Raw genomic sequence first — 25,738 nt, 5'->3', positions numbered from 1 at the left:
CTAGAAGTTAAGTAGACCAACTAGCTTGATACTATGTTATATAGCTATCTGAGTGTGAACTTACTTATATTGATACTACTAGCAATCGCGCAGAAAATAGAAATACATGAAGGGGTAAAGCTCCAAACCAGCTACATTCGTGAGAGTTGCACCAATTTGCTTACCACATAGATGTATACCTGGAGCAGGCGCGGATCCAGGATTCACATCTGGAGGAGGTCAGAAGCTGTCACCGTCTGCCCTACCCTTTACCCTGCTCCCACAGAAATGGGTCCAGCGTTGGGTTGGATGAAGGGATCACCGTTTGTTCTTATTTCACTCATCCACCCGCACCACCCGCACCACCCACCCCTCTAAATATAATTTGTAGTAGTCAACCCCAATTTGCTAACGATCTTGCCTCGATGAATATACCGATTTTGGTCAGTTCACCGAAGTTAAGCAACGTCAGGCGTGGCCAGTACTCGGATAGGTAACTCCTGGGTACGCTACTCGATGTTGATTCCTTTCATTTGACTTTACGGCAAAGGATGACGGCCTGAAGTCCATGATCATCATTCTTTGTGTCAATGTCCTGGATTAAGTTTCTAACCTGTCTGCAGTATGCCATGAATGATGGCACGTGACATTGTTGACGCTGACCCTTTCATCGAAGGGAGACATTAAGTTCAGTGATCCCTTGCTGCTGTTACACAGGAGTACGCTATGTGCCGGCACCGTGTTGTACCCTCTCAAAAATGGTTCAAATGGCTCTGAGCACTATGGGACTTAACAGCTGTGGTCATCAGTCCCCTAGAACTTAGAACTACTTAAACCTAACTAACCTAAGGACATTACACACATCCATGCCCGAGGCAGGATTCGAACCTGCGACCGTAGCAGTCGCGCGGTTCCGGACTGCGCGCCTAGAACCGCGAGACCACCGCGGCCGGCTGTACCCTCTCCCTTCTGTCATCATCATTCAACAAAAAGCTGCCAACACACTGCACATACTTACTACAGACACCTACACTTCGTAGAGACACTTACACACACGTCTCACATTCCACGAAGGAAAGATGCCAGTGTGCACAAAGGACAGGAGAAACCTTGCCAATTAGGCACTTAAACCTACTCTGTGGGATCTCCCATATGTCGCAAATTACTTCGATTTTAATAATCACAGGATAATATATAAATTATTTAATTATAATAACTTGCTGCGTCAGTGCTTAGTAGATCACTTTAACATAAATTCTAAAACACCGCCCTTCTTAAGAGCACGTCATTTTAAAATCATTTAAGAAGCTCATGTGCCATGCAGTTGATTTAAGAACTATAACAGCAACACTAATCACGACGTTGATGTCATAATCTACTCAATACAAAATCTAAGTTTTCACTACGTATTAACAGTAATTCATATTATGTAGACAGTGGCTATGCGACCGTGTAAGTTGACAGATGCTGTTCCTTTAAGCAGTTCCCATTTGCGTTTGGGAAGTCAGCCTTTTTGTCGTTGATTTCCTGGTGGAGGGTCTTTCCCTTTTTCTATTCCCTTACTCAGCAACTTGTGATTTTGCTAGTTCTACCCACGCTCTCACGGACCGTGTCGGGCTTGTTGTCGACAGCTGGTAGTTCAGTTTGTGAATGAATGCGTTTACCTGGCTGGATATTTTTATGCAATCGGTCAGGCTGTATGCGAATCTACAGTGGCAGTCCCTCAAGGGGGGACGTACATGAAAACGACCAAAATTGTGAAAAAAATTTTATTGGTTCTTCATTTACCATATGGTACTGAAATTTCAATTCCTGAATATTACGATCGAATGCCACCTCCAAGTGTGATAAAAATAATAGTCGCAAAAGCTTGCATTGTGCCACGCCCATTTCTTATTCTGTATTTCCTATTATTATTTATTACTGCGACGTTTTCTTCTAGTTTTGTACAATCACTATGCAGGGAATGATTGTGTAGGACATCAAGAAGGCTGTGGAATATCGTCACTGCCACTGATTTTGTATTCCTTGATTTATGGTGTTTGTTTACAGGAGGTTTCAAAGGAGTAAAGTTCACAGAAGTTGTATATAGAGCTACTACTGCAATCTCCAGCATGTCTCGTTACAGTAAGGTGTAGCTATTACGCTTTAATAATCTTGGCAGATTACGAACTTCACAGAGGCTACTATTTGAGCCACGAGTTTTCACACAGTCAACTTTGAACGAAATCGATAAGAGGAGAATTGCTGCAAATGACATTATTGCTACTCAGTTTTAAAATCAGATTAACGAAAAAAGGGAAGCAAAGAAAAGACTCCGTAAGGATGAAGAGGGGTATGCGTATAGTTTGCAGTAGTTTACCCACAGAAGGTGAAGCATTGAGTCGGGTTGCCTGAAACTCACATTTTGGAAAATTTATGTACCTTTTCCTTACTAACCACTGACGTTAGCGTACTTAAATTTAGCAGGCAACTAATCAGTACTATAATGAGGTAAATTGTGGAAGGACTTTCCATTTAATACAATAGTAAGGCAATTGTGTAAGAGAAAAGCCCTCAAAATTTGATACATTTTTTACAGATATCTGGAGAGCTGTACAAATCCAGCAAAAGAAGATATCAAAATTATGTTCCACAGACATTTGTAACAATAATATGTCAAATTCTGTACAAAATTGCATTAATTTTGATCTGATAGATCTGTCGAAAAAGGAAGCTTCTACTCACCTTGTTAAAAGAATTCAGTTGTTTATAATTAAAAACTAATAATGGCCAGAAGCATGAAAACTTATGTGTGTATGCACATAACATTTCTTAGCAACTGTGCCTTTGGGCTTCATAAGATTTTTTTCAAAGTATTACAATTACGCATACGTTGCCCCTCAAAGCGCGCATCTGAAAAGTACTCTGAGTTAAAAATAGTTCGTAATTTTACAGAAATACTTACCGCTTTCGAGACTTCGTTTTCGTGCTCTTTCGTCTCCAACTAACATGAGAAAACTTAAAACTCATATATGTAAAAATATATTATTCTGACCTACATCACTTCCCGGCCTAGGATGAGCGCCTCACCCGGAGAAAGGAAAGGGCTGTTCACATTTTCGTGGCCACCTCTCTTAGTGAGCCAGAAACCAGTCAGCTGCATTTGCGAGCACACGTCTCATGGCCCTCGCCTTTCGGGCTGCATCGATGCAGCTCGGACCTTAGGTAACCGCTTGTCCTCAGGGACCCTGAGACAGGCGGGCTGACAGGTCATAGACCGAGGGATTTCACCCACGTCATATCCCAGGACGTGAGCCCACTGGCGACCCACAGCCCACTGCAGGATCAAGTACACTCATCTGCACCACACGACGGAGACAGCACTGCTCCCGCTTTCCGGAGTGCTTTACCCCCGTGAGAAAGTTGAGTGAGTGTGTGTGTGTGTGTGTGTGTGTGTGTGTGTTCGAGCCAAGTGGACCTCACTGTGAAAGTTTTTTGTGTTTTGTTCTGTCTTTAGATTTTGCTTATATTATTTTCATGATCTGCTTTTCGAATTGATCGATTGTTCGCTCTTTTGTTAAGATTATAACGAAAAAAGAATAGTTCTTCAACTAGAAAAGTAACTCTGTTCTAAAGCCCAAGGCCACAAACAGTTTCGACAATACGGCGTTTCGTTTTGAAGAAGACTATCCTCTGGGTTATGATACAGCACACTCTCTAAATAATTGGGTTAATTAAAGATAGGAACTCCATGAGGCTTGACATAACACAAAATTTTGGATTTATTAACGTACCTTATTAATTTTATATGCGAAGCGAAGGCATATTGTTGTGTTCGCTAAAACCTACACTTCATTTCCTCCATAACCCACACGCACACATGCAGGCACTGTTTACAATAAATCCGCACAGAGTGGAGTCAATTCATAAAATTTAGGCTAGGTCGTCCGCTCAGTGGAATAAAGGCCGTCCTCTATCAGAGTCTAGAAGGGAAAATGCCAGACAGGAACACGACGTCATCCAGCAGAATAACGCTGTCCAAATACAAGCCGTAGGCAGGCGTAGGTCGGTGTTACGTGGATAGCAAGCAATGACCGACAGCTGGGCAAGTTGCCGATAACAACTGAATGGGAATGCTGAGAAAAGCAGCAGGTCAAAAAGTTAAACTTTTCAGGAGACACAAAAAACGTTGCAGTTCTTAAAATTATGCTAAATTTCCGTTTCCTTCTTATTTTTAGTTAAAATGAATGCAGAGTGATGAATGCTAATACACTACATACTATCGTGTTATGTTTTCTTGACGTTAGGTTAAAATTTAGGTAATAAACACGTGGGCTTTCTCAATGTTTTGTAGTAAATAAGCACAAATCAGTGCTTAACTTGATATAGACAAAAATGAACCAAATTCCACTTATTTTCCAGGCTCTTTGGTATTACACTCCACACACGGTTCATTCTTTGACACATTTTGGCCAGTTGCATACGTCAGTGTAGAAATTGTGGGTGATTTCATCAATATCAGAATCAGAGATTTTGTACCTTGTATTTCCTCAAAAAATGGATATGTGATATTTCTCAGTTTCTACATTCAATTGATCCGGCACCAACAGCGGCCGCGCCTATATGGACAGGTGCCTGCACGTCAAGATGACGTTTTCCACTAAAAGCAAGTATTTGCGGGAACTTGAACGGTGCCTGGCGCATGGGTGCACCAGGGTGGCTGTTTCAGCAGATTAGGAGTCTTTAATCAAATGAAAGAATGTGGATCTTGAGACTTTTTCAAGTCTCAAAATTTTTAGAACGAATAAAAATTTGTATGTAGCCCAGAATTAGAAACTGGGCTTCCTGCTTACTAGGCAGATGCACCAACCGCTACGCAACCCTACAAAACTGACTTTGCACACCCGCACGGATTGTCCTAGCACACTTCCCTCCTCAGTACAAATTCTCATTCACTCGCCATCCAACCAACTTGGTTTTCCCTTTAAACTCTAAGAGCATTCGACTGAGAATGCTTCACGGTTGACAGCTATTAGTCGTTCATCTTTGGCGCATGCGTACTTAACCTGTGATAGCTTCCGTCCTCTTATTTTGTGGCCACACCTAGACCGAAGATGACTCCTCGGTGATCATAAGCAAATATCACTATTTACTTGAATTTGATTGAGCGCATCGAAATTTTTTTGGACGCCAAGAATCTGAAGCTCTCGACTCAGTGACTGTGATTTCAAGTCCGGTTCGAAGTCTCTAATCCACATTTCATTAATAGTGACAATTCGACATAAGAATCCTTCACCTTCATCGTCGAATCGTTACTTGAGCAAGGTTCCAATGCCCAGGCGTTTCTGCTTCTCTTCAGCAGTCAAAGATTGTGGGACCCATCTCGCAGAAATATTTCTCTTCTGCAAATCATTTATCAAAATACGGAAAACTGATGCTAGGGGAATTCCTGTGGCTTCAGAAACTGCCTCACAAGTCGCACTCCGATCTTCTTCAAGAGTGTCTCGCGCAAGTTTCACTCTTCGTTTATCTGTTCACGTTTTCAGCCTTCCAAGCCTTGGATTATCGTCTATGCTTATACAACTAACACGAAAACGATTCACCCAACGTAAAGCCACCACAAACTTCACTTAATGCACTGCAAATTTGTGTCGAATTTTTGCCACATGAAAGTTTCGATCTCGATGTACGACCTCTGGTCTTCAACAGTCGTAGTACCCGAGACACCTGCAGGGTCCATTTCTACCTCTCTCCAATTTTATGCTGGAGTTGTTGTTGTTGTTGTTGTGGTCTTCAGTCCTGAGACTGGCTTGTTGCAGCTCTCCATGCTACTCTATCCTGTGCAGGCTTCTTCATCTCCCAGTACCTACTACAGCCCACATTTTTCTGAATCTGCTTAGTATATTCATCTCTTGGTCTCCCTCTACGATTTTTACCCTCCACGCTGACCTCCAATACTAAATTGGTGATTCCTTGATGCCTCTGAACGTGTCGTACCAACCGATCCCTTCTTCTAGTCAAGTTGTGCCACGAGCTCCTCTCCTCCCAATTCTATTCAATACCTCCTCATTAGTTATGTGATCTACCCATCTAATCTTCAGCATTCTTCTGTAGCACCACATTTCGAAAGCTTCTATTCTCTTGTCTAAACTATTTATCGTCCACGTTTCACTTCCATACATGGCTACACTCCATACAAATACTTTAAGAAACGACTTCCTGACACTTAAATCTATACTCGATGTTAACAAATTTTTCTTCTTCAGAAATGCTTTCCTTTCCGTTGCCAGTCTACAGTTTATATCCTCTCTACTTCGGCCATCATCAGTTATTTTGCTCCCCAAATAGCAAAACTCCTTTACTACTTTAAGTGTCTCATTTCCTAATCTAATTCTCTCAGGATCGCCCGACTTAATTCGACTACATTCCATTATCCTCGTTTTGCTTTTGTTGATGTTCATCTTATATCTTCCTTTCAAGACGCTATCCATTCCATTCAACTGCTCTTCCAAGTCCATTGCTGTCTCTGACAGAATTACAATGTCATCGGCAAACCTCAAAGTTTTTATTTCTTCTCCATAGATTTTAATACCTACACCGAATTTTTCTTTTGTTTCCTTTACTGCTTGCTCAATATACAAATTGGATAACATTGGGGAGAGGCTACAACCCTGTCTCACTCCCTTCCCAACCACTGCTTCCCTTTCATGTCCCTCGACTCTTATAACTGCCATATGGTTTCTGTACAAATTGTAAATAGCCTTTCGCTCCCTGTATTTTACCCCTGCCGCCTTCAGAATTTGAAAGAGAGTATTCCAGTCAACACTGTTAAAAGCTTTCTCTAAGTCTACAAATGCTAGAAACGTAGGTTTGTCTTTCCTTAATCTATCTTCTAAGATAAGTCGTAGGGTCAGTATTGCCTCACGTGTTCCAATATTTCTGGGGAATCCAAATTGATCTTCCCCGAGTTCGGCTTCTACCAGTATTTCCATTCGTCTGTAAAGAATTCGAGTTAGTATTGTGCAGCCGTGATTTATTAAGCTGATAGTTCGGTAATTTTCACATCTGTCAACACCTGCTTTCTTTGGGACTGGAATTATTATATTCTTATTGAAATCTGGGGGTTTTTAGCCTGTCTCATACATCTTGCTGACCAGATGGTAGAGTTTGGTCAGGACTGGCTCTCCCAAGGCTGTCAGTAGTTCTAATGGAATGTTACCTACTCCCGGGGCCTTGTGAGTACAAAGCAAGAAAACAAAAACACGCCCTTTTTCCTCAATCTCCCAACTACTTCTGACGTAATTTCCATTGTTGCTGTATCAAACAATCCATAGTAACATCGAAGTGTGTATCATTGCACAGCAGCAATAATAAAGCGTTTGAAGGTATAAAACGAATATTTATACAGTTTCTGCAGATGGCCACATCGGCTAACCCGGCGCTCTTTTGTCTGTGCCTTACAGGAGCTCTTTGGGCGCCGTTGTGCTTTAGAGGGACAAAAGCTGGCAGGTATTGGTTCGGGAGCGGCGGCGAGGTAATGGGATGCGCGGCAGGACGCGCTGTTTACGTATTTAGCCGCGTCACCCCGGCGCCGGCGCCCTCGCCCAGGGAGCAGCGCGCCCGGCGGTGTTTGCGGCGCTCGTTGACATTCGGGCCGCGCCGGCGAGGGCGGCCGGCCGGCCTGTTTACCCTCCGGCCGCGACAGCCGGGACAGGCCGGCGCGCCCACAGTCGCCTCACGCGCCCGACATAATTCCTACACGGCGCCCCCTGCCCTGCCCTGTCCTGCCGGCCCTAATGGAGCCCTACCTGCCCTGAAATATTTATCAGCCGCCTCACCGGGCTGCCGACAGCCGCGTCTTGGCGGCCTCTGCGCTTCGGACGCTCTCGCCCTTCCGATACACGTACGCGAGGCTATTCACATACACTGCTGGCCCTTGTAATTGCGATACCGTGATCGTGGAGAGCAACAAATGCTGAATTGGCATGCAGTACACTACATACTTCAATATACACTCTAAGGCAAAAAAAAGCAAAAAAAAAACCATGCACTACGAAGAAATTATCCGAAGGGGACGGAAATCGGTAGATGTGATGTACTTTTACTGACGAACAAGTGTTTACAATTTCAGAAAAATTCGATTATTCGAGAGAAACAATTCACAAATTCATAAAATCAGTTACGCATTGGTCCAACTATGGCCCTTATGCAAGCAGTTATTCGCCTTGGCACTGACTGATAGAGTTGTTTAGCGTCCTCCTCAGGGATATTGTGCCATTTCTGTCCAAATGGCGCATTAGATCGTCAAAATGGTTCGAGCGCCCTGCCCATAAAGCTCCAAACGTTCTCTAAAATGGTTCAAATGGCTCTCCGCACTACGGGACTTAACTTCTGAGGTCATCAGTCCCCTAGAACTTAGAACTACTTAAACCTAACTAACCTAAGGACATCACACACATCCATGCCCGAGGCAGGATTCGAACCTGCGACCGTAGCGGTGCGCGGTTCCAGACTGTAGCGCCCACACATCGGCCGGCCAAACGTTCTCAATTGAGGAGAAAGCCGAAGACATTGCCTGCCAAGGTAGTGTTTGGGAAACGCAAAGACAAGCAGTGGAAACTGCCGTGTGCAGGTGGGCATTATGTAAGCCCAGCATGGCTTGCTGTGAAGGCTAAACAAAACGAGAGGTAAAATATCGTCTACGTGCCATTGTGCTCAAAGGCCGCCACGGGTGACACCAGCATGGGTTCTTGCGATGAAATGAAATGGCACCCCAGAGAAACACTCATGATTGTCTCTCCATATAGCACGCGACACTCAGAGTAGTATCCCATCTCAATTTGGGGCATCTTCGCTGGTCGTCGGGGCCCTGAATCTCGTTGACTGAAGTAGAATTGTCTTCAGTGATGAGTTCCACTTCGAGCCGAGCCCCGAGAGTTTCTGCTGCCTAACTTTGTGCTTGCCAAACCCATCTTCGCCAACACGTCACCAGATCTCTCCCCAGTGGAGAGCGTTTGGAGCAGTGTAGGTAGGGCCTTCCAACCAGCTCGGAATTTTGAAGATCCAACGCGACGATTGGACAGACTGTACGCTGAATGTATGTACATTGAATGTATGTATCTGGACACGTGTTAGTGGGCATTAATAAACGATGTGTCCACCCTTCACCTTTATGATGGCATGAACTTTATTGGGGGCATCTGCAGCAAAATGTCTGAAAGTCCATGGAGGAATGGCAGCCCATTGTCGTTCACAGACGGTTATGGTGGTGAACCATGGAATGTGGATCGAAGTTCTAACTCATTGTCTAGCGAGAGCCGTTCAGGTCGTGTCTCTGGGCAAGTCAGCCCATTTCACGAATTCACGAATGTTACTACCCACCAAACATTGCTTCACAGATGCGCTGTCATGCTAATTCAAAGAATCATTGTCTCTGAATGATTCTCCTACAGTACCCAATACAAAATGCTGTTAAACGTGTTCACAAGTAGTGGGATGACGGTGGCATGGGTGCAATTTTGATGTCAAATTGACTAGCAAATTAATTAAACTGATCAATTAATTACCCTCAAACCCAGCCCAAACCCCCACCCCAAGATGACACCGTGTGTTTTCCTCTGCCAGCACACGGGTCCCCAACCCCTCCCCTTCACTGCTCCTCCCCCTCCGCCACCTATCCTACTGGAGGGAATTCGAAATTTTGACTGCAATTTCTTCGTCTCAAAGCTGTGCTGACATTCCAGCCCACCTGGGAATTGGTGGGAAATTCAAAATAGCGATGCTCTTTCTAGGACTCGATCCCTGATACTTTTCGATGGAAAGCCCAAGTGTACCCTACTCCAAGCACAATTATACCACTAGAGGCACTTGAAATTGGCAGTAGCCAATAGGAATGCAGCATACGATCACATCAGAGATGTAAGGCGGGACCAGTAGGTCTGCACCCTGTTGCAGTCAGTCAGTCAGCATTTAGTGCCTGCCGAGATTGTCCAGTACTGTCCAGCCGCAGCGGCAGCGGCAGCAGAACAGGAAGAAGTCGCAGAAGAGTAACTACCCCTTGCTTAACATCTGTATTTATTGCCATGTGTAGGGGTCTGCAGTAGTGACGTGTCCCAGCCTGTCAGCACCCACAGCAGTGGCAGCATCCTGGGTTCTGTTTGCACACCTGTTCAGCTTGTAGGAGCGGGACAACGAGCTGTCACTGTCGGTGGAAGACAAATGGTTCAAATGGCTCTGAGCACTGTCTCACTTAACATCTGAGGCCATCAGTCCCCTAGAACTTAGAACTACTTAAACCTAACTAACCTAAGGACAGCACACACATCCATGCCCGAGGCAGGATTCGAACCTGCGGCCGTAGCAGTCGCGCAGTTCCGGACTGAAGTGCCTAGAACCGCTCGGCCACCGCGGCCGGTGGTTGAAGACACCCAGCCAGCCCCTGACTCGCTGAAGTGCACCAGCGGCTCTAATCAGCGTGATGCAGGACTGTAATGGACTCCACCATATCTGCATCGCAGAATATTCTAGTGATACTGCATAGACAAAGTGATGAAGTAGCGGATGAGAAGATACCACTACTGTTCCCTGCAGTGTACAATTTAACCATTAGTAGCTCGAAGCTTTTACATACTGTTATAGAAACATCTACAGGAAGAGGCTGGCGTGTTGTGATAGAGACTGAGAATGCAGCTAAAGGAGTTAAAGTGCAGTATACAGAGGTGTGTCGTGCAAAAGCCTACATCAAGCAGCAGTTGACCGCCGGGAATCGTCCGGGCAATTCAGACATTTACTGTGCGGCTATAACTCTGTCCATTACAACAGTGTACTATGACTCTGCACTGCATGTGAAATAGGGTGGTACACCCCTTTACCTAGAGTATTCCACCGTCACGACCTTCTTCGGTCTACAGACGGTGCTATCCCTTGTGTTGGAAATGGCTGCCTTGTGTTAAAGCTCTGTACAGGGACATTGCAGAGCGTCTCTGTAAGAACAGTGCGCATTTAGACTACTTAAAATAGTGGGTCAACATCGTGCCAACTGAAACTAACGTACTACCAATAAGTTTCAGAGAAATACATGCTGAATTCTGTGCTTACAAGAATGCTTCATTTTCAGATAAAGAAAGAACCTGTTGATGTAGTGCATCTCATGTGTGATTGCTGAATAAAAATGTATATAGCCATGTATGTGTTTTTATTGCTTACCTGTCCTTACATTGCAAGTACTAAAGCTCTTACTACCAATATTTTCATTGCAAACATGCAACAGCAGAAAATTATATTATTCAACTAATCCTCTGTAAAAGCTCATTGCACGCCAATACCTGACATAGTCGGTATCATGGCAGGCACAGCGTTCATTATTTTCTATAAAAACCCATTGTACGGCAGTGCCTACTGTAGCATGTATCATGGCAGGGTTGTTGTAAGGACTGGAGCTGGGATGGCGTGCAAGAAGACCGGAAGAGAAATGACGAACTCCTTCCTGACAACATATTTGCAATAATTGTAGGTCCATCCAACTGTGGCAAGACAAATGTTCTCATGTCACTGCTAACGCATTTTAATGGAGTCTGCTTTGAGCATGTATGTGTGTTCTCAAACAAAGTGTTTGAGCCCAAATACCAGCTATTACAACAGTTACTGCAGGGTGTGGCTGGTGTGCCATACATGACATACAGTGAGAGCAGTTATATCCCTTCACTGGAAAAGTGAAGCCAAACACAGTATTCATATTTGACAATGTTTCTGTGGAAGGCCAAGATGAAATTCGACGATATTTTTGTTTTGGTCGCCATATGACTGTTCATGTATTTTATCTGACAATGAGTCAGACATATTCCAGCATCCCAAAACAGGTGGTGATGCATATTGCAAACCTAATTATAGCATTCAAACAGGATAATCTGAATTTAAAACATGATTACCAGGCTCATGTGGAACTGATATGTCATTCAATGATTTTGCAATTTATGTGCAGATTGCTGGAATCACCCAGAGTACGGGTTTCCTGTTATTGATAAAACAATAAAACTGAATGATGGTAGGTGTAGACGGATCTTCCAGGAGATCCTATGTATACATAGCCATTTGAAGAGGTTAGTACCTCAGTATACACATCACCATGGATAAATTCACATGCATGCTGGGAGCTCAATCTCACACGATGGATGTACATAGACAAAATATTCGCTTGTACAAGGACGCGAAAATTCTAACTCTCGAACATAAAGTCGGAGGCGTATGCCAGGAACTAGAGACGTATTGTCACATCCCTCTGAGGCTGAACAGGACACTAAATGATCGGGTTAATGCAATATGATAGAAAGTAAACGACTTAACTGAGGGGGAAATAGCCGTTGTTGAGAAGGAGACATTATATGAACGGCTTAATGAAATTGAAAAGAAATTAGGCTACTTAATTGAAGGTAAAATAGCTGTTACAGAGAAGGGGATCAGCATAAGAAGAAGAAGAGCGGATATATAAAACCTCACACTGCACGAAAGTCCGAATAGTACACAAGCAGGAGATTTTCACTAAACACGAAAGGCCATTCGAGAGAAGTTATGGTTTCTGAGGTTAGGTCATTCGAGAGGTAGAAGCCATTGTGAGAAACTATTGAACCAGATAATCAATCTATCGATGAGCTCTCAGCGAAATTCCACAACGACGACGATGACGCTCTTGATGATTTCATTAACCATCACAGCGACGCTAGGATAGACAAAATATTCAGTGTCAATGGTAAAAACAAAACACGTTGGGTTCGCAGTCTATAACTTTAACTGATAACACAGTACAGATCATCAATAGACAGTTTTAAAGAACACCTGATCTACTGAACCTTATTTTCCTAAGACACAGAAAAATTGTAAATTATTCGCTTAAAGATGTGGAAATGTATCGTGAAATATTACATTTGACTGATCTACGTAAGAATGCAAAAAGCCCTAGCAATGTTAAATACAAATTCACTACAAAACCTAAATCGGAAGGTGAAAAAACAAAACAGCAGTGGTGAAGGTATTGATATTCAGCATAAAAGAGTGAGCAATCGACTCCAGCAGTATATCTATTATGACGACCCCAATGAGCTAATAGATCAGCTACGACTGCTCACGGTATCAGCTGCCGCTGGGTAATACAGCTCATTCGAATGTAGCTGCTTTAATAATTTCTGAGCTTAGGAAAGAGGTATCATCGAATAAATATGGAGACTGTAGTTCGAGAGCTGCACAAACCTGCCTGCAAAACATACACTCGTAGACATGAATGATTAAAGATTTGGATGACCTTTGGCAGGCGGATCTTGTCGACATGAGGGAATATTCACATGTGAATAACGGATTCAAGTGTATTTTAATGGAAATTGATACTTATACTAAATTTGTCTGGGCATTACCCGTGAAAGCGAAAGCAGGGAAGGATGTCACACGCGTGTTTGAGCGATTTCTGCAGACGGGAACGAATCAAAGCCCAGACAATCTTTAAACAGATCACGGAAGCGAGTTTTACAATAGATATTTCAGCGCTGTAAAGGAGCGGTATGGACTACATCACTAGCCGACATTCCCCCACCTGTCCGCCTGCTCAGCCGAGGGCCAACATGTTCGCCTACCATGCTGCGGGCTCAGTTTCGATTCCCAGCTGCATTGAAGATTTTCTCCACTCGTGGACTGGGTGTTGTGTTGTCCTCATCATCACCAATACGCAAGTCGCCCAGAGTGGCATCACCTGAAATAAGACTTGCACCTGGCGGCTGGAGCGGCTGGACTTCCTTGGTTGTGGCCTCCTGGCCAACAATGCCACATGATCATTTCTTTACATTTTCATTCACCCACCTGAAACAAGTATCGTGGAACTTCTGAACAGAAATGTGAAAGCCCAAATGTGGAAGCGATTTAGTCTTCGTCGTTCACACTCATGGACCGATATCCTCCCACAAATAATTGCACAGCATACTAGAACTAAACATCGCTCAATAAAAATGAGACCAATCGATGTTCATGACAACTGACTTCAAGATTCCGTATGCTATCGTATTATAAAGCTAGATCCAAGCAAACAGTAATTTGATGTAGGTGATTTAGTGTGTATTTCAAAACACAAGACAGGATTTGAGAAGTCATACATGCCAAAATGGTCAACCGAGATACTCACAGGTTCCAAAGTGCAGAGAACGAATCCTGGAACCTACCTCTTAAAGGACAACAGTGGTACTGAAATTGCATGATGCTTGTACACAGAAGAGTTACAGAAGAGCTCAGAACCAGATGTGTATCTCTTAGAGGGGATCATATGGCACCGAGGGAATAGAGCGTTAGTTAAACAGCTTGGTTTTCCCACATCATGAAACAGCTGGGCCGCCGACCTGCCGATCTGCAGACCACGACCACCTCAGTAGCATAACATATGTGACAGGAGATGCATTAAAGAAGGAGGCGATATTCTTGACAAACTATCAGATGAATTACACATTCCTGGATACATCTATTGTGGACCTGGAACAAAACTGCAAAAACGATTGGCACATGGTGATAAGGGGATAAATCTACTCGACGAAGCATATATGGACCACGACACTGCTTACGCAGCAAACAGATCGTCACACCGCCGCTCGAATTTTAGGTGATAAAGCTAAGGCAATACATGTGAGAAAGGATATTGGTATAGTTCAACGCACTGCAACATTTGCAGTGAAAAAACTAGGCATGGCAAAGTTAAGGGGACATTGTACATGAAATTCGTTGATATTTAACATTTTATGTTTTCTACTTCATAATGTACTTTGGACTTTCCTGAAAATTTTGTTGTATAATACACTAAAATCAGATAATTGTGAGACCTTCAAATAATATTTTGAAAGGTAGGAGACGAGGTACTGGTAGAGGTAAAGCTGTGAGGACGGGGCGTGAGTCGTGCTTGGGTAGCTCAGTTGGTAGAGCACTTGCCCGCGAAAGGCAAAGGTCCCGAGTTCGAGTCTCGGTCCGGCACACAGTTTTAATCTGCCAGGAAAGTTTAATATTTTGAATGTTGATGTGTGACTGTCAAATTTCGCAGCTGTGCATATACTGCCACAGTTAAGCAGTCATATCCTGGGAACTACAGTCTAGAAGGCCGTGAATTGCTTTGTTTTTGCTTACTGCTACGCATCAGAAGTTGGCATTACGAATAACAACTCATTACTTTGTTTCTTATACTAGTTTTCGTTGAAAGTAGTGTGATTGTCGGCTATTTTTGTAGTAAGCTTATTTCTATTGATTTTTGTACATAAATAAAATGACTAAGCATAAAATTAACTTCGAGATACGCAAATTTGTGAGTGAAAGATATGTGAGACCTGCATTTTCTTCTGAAGTACTTGAAAACATTTGTGCTAGCAGTGAAGGAAACCACGATAATGTTTCTGACATGACCACACCCCATAGTACATCGAAAAGGAAAGTAACTTTAGAAACCGGTGACAGTTGCAATCATACTCTTCCTTTTGGCAGTAATGGATGAAATCAAACCTATTTACAGAGATTTGGCAAATCCTGAGCTACTAAAGAAGTATTTAGATGGGAAGACCCAGAATGTGAATGAGTCCTTCAGTAATGTTGTGTGGTGCCGTGTGATTAAAAATGTATTTGTTGGCATTATGACTCTAAAGTTAGCAGTGTCTGACGCTGTCATAACTTTTAATGGTGGGAACTATGATAGACTTAAGGTTCCAGAGAAGTTAGGGATAATATTTGGACATACCATAGCTAAAGGACTGCGAGAACTGGATGAGCGTCGAGTATGTGAATCAGAGTTAGTTGCTCAGCAAATGACAAAAGAAGCAAGAAAGAAAAGGAGTAGGCAAGCACTGGGCTGTTGTGACGCTGAAAAAGACACAGATTATGGGCCAGGGCAATTCTAGAGCATAAAAGACGCAGAAATGTAAGTGTATAATTGGCGGGTTTGCTTCAAAATCCCAGGCAAGTCACAAAATACACATTCTGAGAAAACTGAAAAACAAAGTTTGACATCTAAAGAAGGTGTTTATTTTTGAGAAATTATAGAGGACAATGTTACTGACTTATAGCCCTGTATTTTATGTGCAATACATAAAATTTTGAAATTAAAAATATACACATAAATAAATCAAAATTGCAATTATAAATATTTGGACTTACCTGGTTTTTGCACCAAAGAATTTAAAATTTGAAATACTGCATGCAAAATAGAATATACATAACATGAAAACAAAATAACAACAAATAAGAAATCAGAATTTACTTTTTATCAATTACCAGACATTTTACAATATCTTTTGTCAGAAATATTATACATTGTTTTGCATGCCTTATAATGTAAACTACTCTGTCCCGATGTAAATTTTTTAAGGATATTGTCATTAACTAAATATGAAATCTACAGTCTCAGAACATTTTGTTGACCTACTTGATTTACAGTTAAAGTACTTCATGGTCTTTTTAAAATATTCTTATTCTGTTTCATGTGGGTGTGTTCACCATTATCATTTCCTGCAGAGGGTAACAGTTTTTCATAGAAACCTATATCTGCAGTAGGAATGTATTTTCTAACCAATTTCAAGACATCATCATATTTGTGCCTTTTAAGAGGTAAAGGACCACCATACAGTGATTCCTCTGGGAAGGTAATTTCACCTTTTATTGCCTTCTTTAGTGGTGCAAACTCTGACATAACAATCATGTGTTGTTTCGGGCTGGCTTTAAATATGTATTTGTGAACATAACTGTACTGCAGTATTTTATACTGTGAAATTTTGAAACGCTCATTGTGGTTTGTTTTCATATTTGTTTTAAAGAACTGTTTAAATTGGTCTTTGTAACTTTTGAACATGTTTTGTTTCATCGGAACAGCAGTAAAGAATTTAGATGTTTTTCTAACAAGTGAATGCCACTCTTTAGGAATGTGCAACCTAGTTACAACCCTTTTTCTCTTTTCAGTGTTCCAAAATTCCCTATCACAAGGCAAAAATGAGTGTCCCCGCTCTGGAAAGTAATGTGTAATTTTCTAAAATTTGTTAGTATGTGCAAGACTGAAGAGATACTGTAGAAGTGCCTTGTTTTTGTTTTGGGCAGCACAGTTACCTAAAAATAATACAATTTCAGTTGTATCAGCGGGAATGACATGTTTAAGGTATCAATCTAAGCAGGAAATAACTTCATCAGTACCCTTTTTGCCATCACATTCTGTGTACATGAACATGTGAGGCTTTCCACTGCTGCAACAGTGTATATTAAAGTTGTACATCCACAGTTGTCTCAGATAAAATAATCTGTTGAAGGAAGTACTGGAAGTGGCAAATTTTTCTCGTAATCAAATGCTAAACATGCAACAGCTCTATTTTCCTTAGCCCTTTTAGTCTCTTCCCTAAGTTGTTCATAGAATACTTCACTCTTTCGAAAATGTACTTCCTTCTCGAGTTCAAGCTCTCTTTTGTGTTCCAAAGCATCAGTACAATCTTCTATTAATTTCTTTAAAGAATCACACTTCTCACAAGTGTCATTTTTTGGGTGTCCAAATGAAATATTGAAATTAGCTTTAAAAAACCAAAATGATGGTCATATGCTACCCTGCAGTTTTGTACTATTTCACTTGGTTTTAAGGCCTTAAAACATCTGCCTCATGATGTTCTAAATATAAATCATTCAATTCTGGAGATAAAAATACTTTCTTGATATTACCTACTCTACTGTAGTGTGATGTTTTTGCAGGAAACTGTTTTATGTGATTTATAAAATTTTCTAAGTCATTATCACTCACTCTGTTAGGCCTGTTTTCATGTTTTCCTCTACGATCTGCGGGTGGACCAATATTTTTGGATGCAAATGAAGCTAAGCGTTCAACCCATGCCTTCTTTATCCCATAAAGGCTGCAGAAAGCTTTTTTGCATATTACATGTTGTTAGGCTTCAAGCTGAACCTGGAAAGACATAAAATATTATTTCAAAATCTTTCATGAATAAATTCGGTTTCCTCATTTTAAAAATGCGTATTTTTTTGAGCTAATAATACTTCACTACATGTTATTACACAAATACGTAACTTGTATACGTATGTGAAGTTACGAACTTGTGCTTCACCTTTTCTAGGCCTCCGCCGGTCAAATTGCTTTGGTGTAATGGATGCACACAAAAACGCATCCTGTGCATCTTCTGTCGAAAGTGAGTTAAACTTTGTCAGTATTTCCTCTTTTTCCTTTGTATCAAGTACATCTAAACATTTTCTTTTGCAGTTGCATGCAGACCCGGTTCACGAGCTGGAATAACCTTGCCACTACATGTGGCATACGACTCACCACGTTTCCTTTCCATTTACTAGAATCATCTTTTCTTTTCCTTGTTACGTGTTCATATTCACTATCACTGCGTGAATCATCGGAAGACATGTCTTAAACACAATATACACTACAGATAAACGCAGAGAAACTCACGATCTCAACAACTTCAACTTCAACTTCACATGCAGCCATATAAACAACACAACAGCCTGCCATGCTAGTGCTGCCACCTACTGGTGCAAGAACCAGGTAAGTCCAGGACTAATCTGTTTATTCCACCAAACGCAACAATGCATACCTCATTCAGATCAGTCCGCAAAAGTTTGGTTCTTGCACCAAAAGATGCACGTTCTGATGTTATATCTCATGCCGATAACACTTCATTTTTGACCAGAAATGGACTTAACTGGTTTTTGCAGCAAACCTGTCAATTGGTAATAAAAAAGTTTTAAACCTCAATATCTCTGAACGAAATTTTTTGCAATAAATGACCTGTTTTCTAAAAAGGTACTGATGGTAAAGACATGAAATTTTCACAGTAGCCAAGTTTGAGATTCAACACATATGGAACTAGAGTAATTAAAATGTCCTGAGTTGTTTTGTTTTTATGTTCATTTATTCACAAAATTCTGTCAAAAAATTGAGTGTGTGAAAAAAAAGATAACTGCCCCACAATACAATTTTAGTAATAATTCTAGTTCAGTCTATCTAGAAAGGTGCATTCAATAATTATGCAAAATTGTAAGTTGCTGTCATTAAAAGTTTCCAAGATAATGGGTCACAAAATTCGATAATTTAACATTGGTAGTTTAGGACATACAATGTCCCCTTCAGTTGGGCTTGGGTCTGAAGAATTTCAGCCAAGTTATGAGCGCTGCACGTAGGGCGCTGAGGAAGAAGATGAAAACCAAAAGGTGCAGTAAGAACTGTATTCTGACAGCGTTGTATGCAGCTAATAGCGCCCTAAAGCAGAAAGGCGCGAGGAAAAGAAGATCGATTAAACCACACATGGTGCTACCAGAACCCAAGACGACACTTGGAATTATTTCCTTCCTCATTCCTGTCGTAGCTGGTCTCTCGACGGTGGGTTCACTTGCCAGGGATGTTACGGCTATTGTCAGGACAGTCAAGAATGCACAAAACTCTCAGGAGCAAGTGCAGGAGGTACGAAAACATAACCGCATGATGGAGGCAGCAGCCATCAGCAGAGGGCTATACTTGAAGCCATTCAAAAAAGGAGTAGATCTCCTCATAAACAAAAAAAAAGGCCCCATTGCAGTCCTGTCAGACAGAGCGCTTACAAATACCGATCTGCTATAATTTGTTAAGAAGAAATTCAACATTCCGAGATTCAGAGGTATGTTTATGCGGAATACATTACCAAAGACTTTGTGTAAATCAGGATAACGTGGAACTGTGAATCTAAATGTAGCATATGTTAAAAAAGAAATACAAATAACGTTTATTATTTCGACTCATTCAGCGACCTCCAACCTCCAGAAGAATTATGACGACACTTCACAGGCAGAAGACATGTGTTCTACAATTTTCCTGTGTGGTCATCTACGCATCACGTTCCTCCTGACGTTTATGAATGATATAAAACGACGGGCGTTAAGCATCCATTCACCAACTGATGTTTGGATGTAATAACGTACAGTCTGACTATAAAAGGTCGATCGTCTGTACTACGTGCGAATTACTTCCCACCAATTGATTTAAGCATTGCAAAATGGAGTATCGTGCTGACTGGACTGGAGACATACAACACCATCCAAAATATCACAGAGGCTAACAATAAAGTGCATCTGTAAATCAATGTTAAAAACCAAATTGTGTAAATTGAACCTGAGGCATACGGTATTCACGGTATAAACGAAGTTTTAAAACAGTCTGGAAAAGGGACTGAGGTCCGTGCAAACATCAGTACACTTAAATCTTAAATAAGGGTGGTGAATGCATCGATTGACTTTGAGCAGGAAGGTTCAATAGGCCCACTACCAGGTTTCACAAAGGGGCAGGTTTTAAAGATGGAGTCTACTAAATTTTACAAGTCTGATCAAGCAGTAGACATTCTCCCTCTCAGTACAATCCGTGCTGAGTGTAACATTGCAACCAACTCCTATCTCAACGACAGATTGATTCATTCAACTTACGGATTCTTCCCGTCAGCTGGAACAGTGTATAAGATTGTTGGGATTCCTACCGACGCTATACACCTTCCAGTGATAGTTCAGACATTGGGCTACCTGGAGCTGAATATTGTGGATCAGAATAAAATGGCCGAGTGGTTCTAGGCGCTTTAAGCTGGAACCGCGCGACCGCTACGGTCGCAGGTTCGAATCCTGCCTCGGGCATGGATGAGGGTGATGTCCTTAGGTTAGTTAGGTTTAAGTACTTCTACGTTCTAGGGAACTGATGATCTCAGATGTTAAGTCCCATAGTGCTCCGAGCCATTTGAACCATTTGCACCAGAATAAAGAACTTGTTTTTTGGGATGGGAAAATCATTGTACGACTACATCTAAGACAGGATGGGTGCACACAGCGCACAGTACAGCACTTCGCAGCAGAACTGCAAGGTGATGGCATGTACGAACTACGAGTTTCTTTTAATCATTAGGCTTGGAACCTCGAAATAAGCCCGTCGCTCAATATATCTCAGCCTGTGGTATATGATGAGCGAATCATAGGCCAGGAATTTCATCCATCATCAAGACGCTTTACCTGTTCAGTGCAAGAGTTTCACATATTTGGATGGATCATTTAAGGAAAACGATGGTAGTCATACAGTGGAATCAAAGCTTACACGTAATGATTTGGCTTTCTTGTTCCCGGAAATACGCTATGAGCATATGAGGTATAAATTGATCATACACGTAACGTTGGCATAACGTCAACGCTTAAAACATATGTCTCGTATCATCCTCAGATTTGAATGGTTTAGAAAATTCAGGATGGTTCACAGATGAGCCTGTGGACAGAGCAGCAGAAGAGCACCGCCGATTTACTGCATGCATACCTCTGAAAATGCTTGTGGAGTACTTCGCAGACATGCAATGAATTATTATGAATGCTAAACAGGCACATATTCTGATTCAGAGTGCAACGAATAGCAAACTCACACATTCAAGGAGCTCAAGAGGAGAATCGGATCATCATCAGTAAAATTATTTAGAAAATGCCACACAGCACTGTAGCAGACGAGAATCGTCTGAAACTTTTAAATTTCTGAATACCGGTACATATCTGCCATTAACTTTTCGTTCATTAGATGTTTTTGGGTATCCAGTGCTAACGACAGTAAGCAGACAAATATGAGCTATTAAAACCTCAGTGGAGATGTAAACGCCGAGATTCATCATACTTGCATTTCAGAGCAGTATAAGGGGGAGTTTAGCAAGTGATTCCACCATATTTGAGCGTTGTAATGTAGCTAATGCCAGAGTCTACTTGAATTCAGAATTTTTTTCTGTATGACAGTTTACTGCTACAGTGGGACCACAATATGTACAATCTAGCATTTGACATGTACGCAAGGCTCTGTGCTTCTTACTATGAAGGTGTTTAAGAGGAATGTTGCCTACTCAGTCCACGATAATTCAAGGATCTGGCACCAATCATCGTAATAGACTGTTCTAAGCAGAATAAGATAGTTAAATCAGCACCAGTAAATGTACGATTCGAATCTGATCCTCGTCGAATTTCCCAGAACACACTGCAGTGTATGTTCCATTTCTGCATGACCATGTGATTAACTATTACCCACTTACTGGTGTTGTGCAATGTGCTGTATAAATGACCATGTGCTGTGTCATACCCAGAGCATTTCACAATGACAGCCGAGAGTGTGAACTTGGTTGCTGACATTCAAGGTTCTATGGTGATGAGTGCAGACAATTCATGCTTAAATATGTTGCATTCATAGCACACACAGAGGATGCCGATATAACAGAGACGTTACAAGCAAGCATTGCATCACTGAGGCCTTTCAAGGATGTGAATTGGCATAAAACTTGGAGGAAAGCAAAGTGGCTAACACGTTTCTTCCATGGACTGCACTGGGGCACTCCTGGTATACTTTATAAAGATATAATGACGTCATTTCGAATATTCGATCGTCCTGATACAATCATCTATGTCAAAGGTGAGGAGAACGTCAGATGGATGCAGCAAATTTTCAAGTTTGCGTCTATTCACGAAGTGTAATTCTATGGGTGCCCTGCTTCCCATCAGCTCAATAAGAAGAAGATGTGTGAAAATTGTGTTGTGTCTGCTTATGAAAATGTAAAATTATTTTTAGGTTGGATTAATGAAAATAAATGAATTTTTACCATTCTGTGTTTTTCTTTCTTTCTACCTAGCTCCCATTTAGTTAGTATGTAGCTTTGTCTACATCCCTACATCTGTGGCTTGGTTCACGCACAGGTGATATAATTTCAGACATGTTTGCCATATGTCTTTGGAAGCAGACACGATCATGGGCCACTTGTTCCCAGAAACCTATACGTGCAGCACGATAAGCGAAATCCCATTCTATGATCACATATATTTTGTTTTCATCCCTCTTAAACGTTACCTCCCTCATGCTCCAAACTAATACCTTGTGCATCTTGCATAGCCTTTACATACATTTGTATGGGTAGAGATTTGTGAAATAACAACAAAGACGCATGGTAACAAACATCTTTTCCTTTTTATTCAGACATAAATATTCGTAGTAGTAATACAACTTTTCATGAACAAATATTGTTGTTTTTACAACACACGAAGTAATACTACTTTTTAAATTCAAATTTTTTGTTACTGTTTGAATTTTTTATTCATTTCTTGGTTTCACGAATAATAGTGCTGGTTGAAAAATGTTTTTACTTTACATTGCAGTACTGAAGACAGCTACTGCAGAGGTATAGTTTCCCTTACACTAATACTATTATTATTACTAGTGAAATTCCACCCACACAGAAGACTTAATTTATACGCTGGACTAGGTAGATCTTAACATTTTCCACCTCAAGCAGCTGAAATAATGTAATAACACAAGGAAGTGGATGGCCCTAAAATGTTCATTCCAGACAGCTGCACTAAAATAAACTGGTTGGAACTCACATCTAAAACTAGTATAACTTGGACAGCTAGCAGTAGGTGAAGCTTAAAAACTATTCTATTCACACATGCACTCACACAATCAGAAAAACATATGAAGTGCAAAAGAGAGAAAGGTGGTAAAGCATCTTTTTCTTTCATTTACAATTTTTAACACAGGCAAACGTATTTACACAGAATCCACACTCAAACGCACTCACAAGCATACGCAGAGACACATAAGCAATCACACGTGCAGGAACACCCTACATCACACACATGCAATATTTACGCTATGATAAAAGTCATACTGTTTGGTACAAGCTTTCACTCAGCCAGTCACTCACCCCATCTCATTCATACCATTGGAGTCCCCACCCCTTCTCATGCTTCAAGTAAATACTGTGACTATGGCTCTTTTATCATCATGAGGTAAGCATCTGACTTCAGATTGCAGCACAGTGTACACCTCATGATCTTGTGATCCAATACTTGTTTGCTGTACCCTACGAGAAGGTTGTGGCAGAGCTCCGTGAACACCACCATACAGACACTGCAAGGATCTCAGACCCACAAATTCTATAGTCAGAAATCCATCCACCTCATCTTTCTTTAAGTCAATAACCTTCTTGTTCTGAGGAATACCACAAGTATTATCGGCTGCATACCCTAATGTGTCGAATTCATCGCTATGGTACCTAATCACACCACATGGATTACAGTTCTTCACTCAATAGATGAAGCTATCTGTGTCCATATAAAGTAACGTTGGTTCCATGAAATGAGTTTTAGCAAACTCATAGTGGAAGCGGTACATATGGAGTTTGGAGATATTCAATACACACATACCAAATAGACAGGTTTTTTTTAACTCTACTGAAACCTTCGACAACTGCTCAGCAACAAAGTCCTCATTGAAAAATTTGGTCTGGCGATGCACTTTATTACGGCCCATGGCCCCTTCCATTCGGTCGTATTCAAAATATCGCATGCATTTCTTACTTTCTGCATGGTTTTACCAAAAATGGGATCATTCATTAATTTATAAAATCTTTTCTAAATCACTAGCGGCTCTCGCCCTCTTTTCGGTATTTAATTGACTATATTCCTCAAACCAGGTGGATAGATTGGAGGAGATAGCCCGAATGATTCTATCTAGCTCCATCCCTAAGCTAAGAGACTGCTGGAGATTATGATAATCAATTATGTACCTCTGCTTGTGTCCAACAGTGGTCATCAGTTTAGTGATATTACTTCTCAGCGGAACTTGTTGCTCTGGACCTAATGGCATGTCGCTTGTCATTTTATGCACACTAACAGTGCTGACTCGAGCACTACCCTACGTCAGAATCAGCCAACAGACCCGTTATTCTTTCCTCTGCTTCGGTTTTGGGCACCCTCTGCAACCCACAAACCGACAGTGCCTGCATCATGGCGTGCCCATATTAGTTATTCACATCCAAATATAGAATATAACTTGAACCGAGGGACGCGTTCAACCCTGCAACCATTCGTGGATTATTTGTCTTGACGTGTCTATGGATACACTCGCAAAGTCCCCCACGGATCCTGCACTCAAAGAAAAGAAGCATATTAGCATCAGTCAAAAGTTCGATTCTGCGCCCTGTTTTCTTGAGCATTGAGTTCCAGGACAATCCAGGTGCTGTGTAATACAAGCAGGGACCAGAGAGTACATGGTCATGCATACACTCTGAAACTTTTCAAAAATGTCCGCAAGCAAGCACACGCCGGTGTCCATGTATCGTCTTGCACATTCACCCAAATTGGGAATGTTGAATTCCCGTCTCTTCATCTTCAGCTTGCGACGTCGGCATATCTAACAGAACTATCGTTGTCAGTGTTGACTCTATCGATTCTGATAAGAACAACTCTATCACTGAACTGTTCACAGTAACACACACTCTGCCCTACCTTCCTATTCATAACGAGTCCTACTCCCATTATTCCATTTTCTGCTTCTGTTGATATTACCCTATACTCATCAGACCAGAAATCCTAGTCGTCTTTCCATTTCACTTCACTACTAGTATATCTACAATGAGTCTTTGCATTTCGCTGTTGAGATTTTCTAGCCTCCCTACCAAGTTCAAGTTTCTGACATTCCACGCCCCAATTCGTAGAACGTTATGCTTTTGTTGGTTATTCAATCTTTTTCTCATAGTCACCTCCCCGGTAGTAGTACATTCCTGGAGAGCCGAATGGGGGTCCATTCCGAAATCTTTTGCCAAGGGAGAGATGGTCATGACGTGGTCTAGGGGAACAGTGCAGCTTTCGCAGCCGTGCAGTGTGGAAGTGCTGTTATTTCCTCCAGCAGAGCGCGCGCGCTAGCTGTTGTTTACTTTCAGTGGCCGTCACTTACTCGTCGCTTAAGTGTACT

The sequence above is a fragment of the Schistocerca cancellata genome, chromosome 7 (assembly GCF_023864275.1).
Source record: "Schistocerca cancellata isolate TAMUIC-IGC-003103 chromosome 7, iqSchCanc2.1, whole genome shotgun sequence".
Taxonomy (NCBI): domain Eukaryota; kingdom Metazoa; phylum Arthropoda; class Insecta; order Orthoptera; family Acrididae; genus Schistocerca; species Schistocerca cancellata.
Note: the sequence above shows the minus strand (reverse complement) of the source record.